Source organism: Melanotaenia boesemani, chromosome 13 (assembly GCF_017639745.1).
Source record: "Melanotaenia boesemani isolate fMelBoe1 chromosome 13, fMelBoe1.pri, whole genome shotgun sequence".
In the NCBI taxonomy this organism is placed as follows: domain Eukaryota; kingdom Metazoa; phylum Chordata; class Actinopteri; order Atheriniformes; family Melanotaeniidae; genus Melanotaenia; species Melanotaenia boesemani.
In genome coordinates, this window is record NC_055694.1 from 28998189 (window position 1) to 29002899 (window position 4711).

Genomic DNA, 4711 nt, shown 5'->3' on the forward strand with positions numbered 1-4711 from the left:
CTACCCCTTTATGCAACTATCAAAAAGCCATGAACCCACCCAATGCTGAAACCAAGCTTGGCTTTATGCTTTTATCAGCTTTTTCTCACCATAAATTACGCATTAAGTCCTTTTCTTTGATAAATCAAAGTTAAAATAAAAATCAAGATATAGCCTTACTTTTTTTCAGAACTGACCTCACTAAACCACAGTACATGGACCAGAACTGACCTCACTAAACCACAGAACATGAACCAGAACTGACCTCACTAAACCACAGAACATGAACCAGAACTGACCTCACTAAACCACAGTACATGGACCAGAACTGACCTCACTAAACCACAGTACATGGACCAGAACTGACCCCACTAAACCACAGTACATGGACCAGAACTGACCCCACTAAACCACAGAACATGGACCAGAACTGACCTCACTAAACCACAGTACATGGACCAGAACTGACCCCACTAAACCACAGTACATGGACCAGAACTGACCTCACTAAACCACAGAACATGGACCAGAACTGACCTCACTAAACCACAGTACATGGACCAGAACTGACCTCACTAAACCACAGTACATGGACCAGAACTGACCCCACTAAACCACAGAACATGGACCAGAACTGACCTCACTAAACCACAGTACATGGACCAGAACTGACCCCACTAAACCACAGAACATGGACCAGAACTGACCTCACTAAACCACAGTACATGGACCAGAACTGACTTCACTAAACCACAGTACATGGACCAGAACTGACCCCACTAAACCACAGTACATGGACCGGAACCGACCTCACTAAACCACAGTACATGGACCAGAACCGACCTCACTAAACCACAGTACATGGACCAGAACCGACCTCACTAAACCACAATACATGGACCAGAACCGACCTCACTAAACCACATTACATGGACCAGAACCGACCCCACTAAACCACAGTACATGGACCAGAACTGACCTCACTTTTAAATGGAAGGAAAATGTTTGCAAACAACCGCGATCTTTCAGAGTGATCATTACTGTGTTATTGATCACTGATAAGCCAAATGGGCCACAGGAAGAACAGTTATTTTCCTAGTTGTGCATTAGCATGAAGATGCTAACAAATAGCTTCACTAAGATGGTAAACCACTGGACTACACTGTTTTGGCTAGCTGCTGCCATTTCTATGGTGGAAGCAATCGTGCCAAAGTTAACAGCCTACTTAATCATCTGCTGCTTTGGATACTAGCATGCTGATGCTAACTAGATTAGCTTATTATATTGTACAGTATACTACTGCCACAGTGCTCAGTAAAATTAAATATTCACTTCCATGATAGTCTCAAAAGGACAAGGCAACTGGACAGATGTGTCTCAGAAAAAGTGAACTGGTGTCAGGCTTACATGGTCATTTACTGTCATTTTTTACTTATATGGTATAACAAATGACTTCATTCTTTATGCAATTTTAAATGAAACATCAAGAAAGCACTTAAAACAGAAGATATTCCAGATGGACTTTTATCAAATAAGATAGAAAATCTGGAAAAACAACAGGAACAGATGAGACAGAAAGAACAGGAAAAATGTTGTAATTCTGTATGTGTCAGGAGTGTCTAAGAAACTCAGAAGGATCTTTCCCAAACATGACATTTTAGACCAAACAACAACCTCAGACAGAGGCTGCTTCAGAGAGACGTTACATACCACTTAATAAACACACAACACAGGAGAACCAGATCTACAGGTCCAGATTCAGAACTTCATCTGCATCTCAATGACCAAGGACATTCTTTAGAGGACAGTAATGTCCACATGTTAGAGCGAAGACAGATTTAAGAGAAGTGTCTTGCAAGCCATCTATTTTAAACTAGAAAATCCATCTCTGAATGGAGGAGGTGATCTTGGGTACCACCTTCCCAGCAGCCTGGACTCTCCTCCAGCAGGTTTTACAACCATTCATTGTATCATGTGACCAGAACAGTTTTGGTCAGACAGGTAAACAATCTACAGGTAGCAACGGCCTAGAAAGCCATCAGATTGATCAGGTTAGTTGGAGACAGATGTAAGCTGAAGAAAAGTTTCTGATGATGAAGGTAGAGAGTTAAGAACCAAGAGGACGAAGTCCAGTTGACTTTATTCAGATCTGAGGACCACCAGGACCTGAATGGTGGATAAGTGAGGACCGCCAAAGCACACAACTCTAAAAGAAAGACTGATTTAATCTGATGCTGGTGGGCCAGCAGTTTATAGACGCTCATCTTTAACCTCTTAAATTTATCTTCTTTCTACACAGATTTGGTTCAGTTTTAGTATCCAGGCCAATGTTTTGGGCCAGATTTGGGACCAGATTTATGGCATCATAATGTCAGGCCACTTTAGCTATCTGGGTAAAAACCAATTCTGAAACCTGAAAGAAGTTTAAAGCTGTTTTGTAATTAATACAAATATTTTTATCTCAACCTCATCTTTGTTAAACTTTTTTTATTCTTCATATTTGAACAGGTTCTCTGTGAAACAAAGTGCATGGTGGGAAGGTAATGATACAAAGTCTATTCACAGACTAACAAAGAAGATGGCCACAGGGTTCAGTATGTGGCCTTATCTCAGCTTGTGCAACATTAAATGAATAAAATTTTAGACAAACCAGATAATCAGCCTTTCTGAGAACACTGTGAGCACATAGCTTTTAGTTTACAGCCCACAGGTATTCAGAAAAATCTATCAATCTCTGGCTTTGACCACAGGAGAAACTGTCTTGGCTTTTTTTTCTCCTTAAAACAGAATGAAGAAGTTCAAATTAAAGCCACATGGAGAATCCACCCTCATCTGCCCACCAATCACAGCAGAGGTGGAACAGCAACGCCCTGGCCCCCTAAACTGGGTCAACTGGGTCAACTGGGAGAAAAACGACAGTTTTTTGTACACAAACACAAGGATGTGGATTTGTTTCCTGTCCTCCATGTTTTTATATGTACAAAGCATGTAGCACACACAGAGACGTGCACATTAGGACATGCACCTAACACTGACGCAGTAGTTCACTTTAATGACAGCTACGTTTTCATGGAGGGCTTTACAGAATTTCCTTTGAGCAACCAGTTCCCCACAAAAAGGAGAGGACTGATCTGACTGACCAGAGGAAAGCTGCAGAACAAGATGAACAACACCCCCCCCCCCACCCTCTCTCTCTCTCTCTGTTAGTGGACATCCTGATCAGGTGTTAGAGGCTCAGCCTGAGAGACTGTGGTTTGACTGGGATTTATTTACTACTATTTATTTACTATTCTGTACTATCATAATATATATATATATATATATATATATATATATATATATATATATATATATATATATAGAGAGAGAGAGAGAGAGAGAGAGAGAGAGAGAGAGAGAGAGAGAGATGCATATTTATATATACAGTATCTCATAAACGTGAGTACACCCTTCACATTTTTGCAAATATTTTAGTATATCTTTCCATGGGACAACACAATAGAAATTAAACTTGACATACACAAAATCAAAGTTTAGTTTTTATAGTTTGATATTCTGTATGTCAAAGTTTCATATATATATATATATATATATATATATATATATATATATATATGTACAGTTTAAACAGTTTAAAGGTCCAAAAACAGAAGAAGTAACAGTTTTATTCATATGAAGACGAACATAAGCTTTTGCTCAATCTCAGACCAAAAGCATCTGACGCATCTGAAGGTCATCAAGGACATTCAAGGATGACATAAGTTCCTGTTCAAGACTGAGTGGATAAAAGAAATTGTATTTTTTTTAAAAAAGTAAATATTCCTGCAAATGAAGACTGATCCAGATATCTGGGATGAAAAGTTACAATTATGTTTCTGTAAATATTGGATCCACGTTAACAGAGACAGTTCACATCTGTCTGAATGAGAAAAAGAGAGGAGAAATGATCCGTTCCAGGTAAAAACAGGTGTGTGTGTTTCCAAGCAGGTAATCTCTGTTGATCTGATGAGCTTTTTAAATAGAGAATAGTGAATGAAAGAGGTTCAGGTTTCAGTAACTGAGGGCAGGAAGGAGACTGTCCTGCTCAGGTCTCCCACTCTCCTCTATTCAACACAAAGACAATCTCCAGTCTTCAGTCCAAGTATAAAGTAACAGATAGACTGTAAATGAGTTTTTATGGTCCTAAATAAATAAAAGTACAGGATTGTGAAGCGTTGGGAACTTTCAAGGAGACGTGTTGGAAACTGTTCCTGCTGTTATGTAAGCACACTGCTGGCTGCCAGGTAGCTGGGCCATAGATAGACAGATAGACAGACAAACAGACAGACAGATAGACAGATAGACAGACAAACAGACAGACAGACAGACAGACAGACAGACAGACAGATAGATAGATAGATAGATAGATAGATAGATAGATAGATAGATAGATAGATAGATAGATAGATAGATTTTGTTTGACATCTGGTGGTCCAACAAGAACATTACATAATCAGCTCGTGATAAAGTCGCTTGACCTCCACCTGCTGGACAGAAATAGATCTAACCGGAAATGCTATGATATTTAAAAGTTGGTTGTTTTATAAATTGAAGTTCCTTTGAATCATTTACTTGTTATCTTTTATAATTTCTTCGTGTAATTTTTTTTAATTAGTCCGTTTTCTTGCTTGTGAAACGGCTCTAGTTAAATTAACACCTTGGCGCAGGTATCCGCGCGCCGGCCGACCATCAC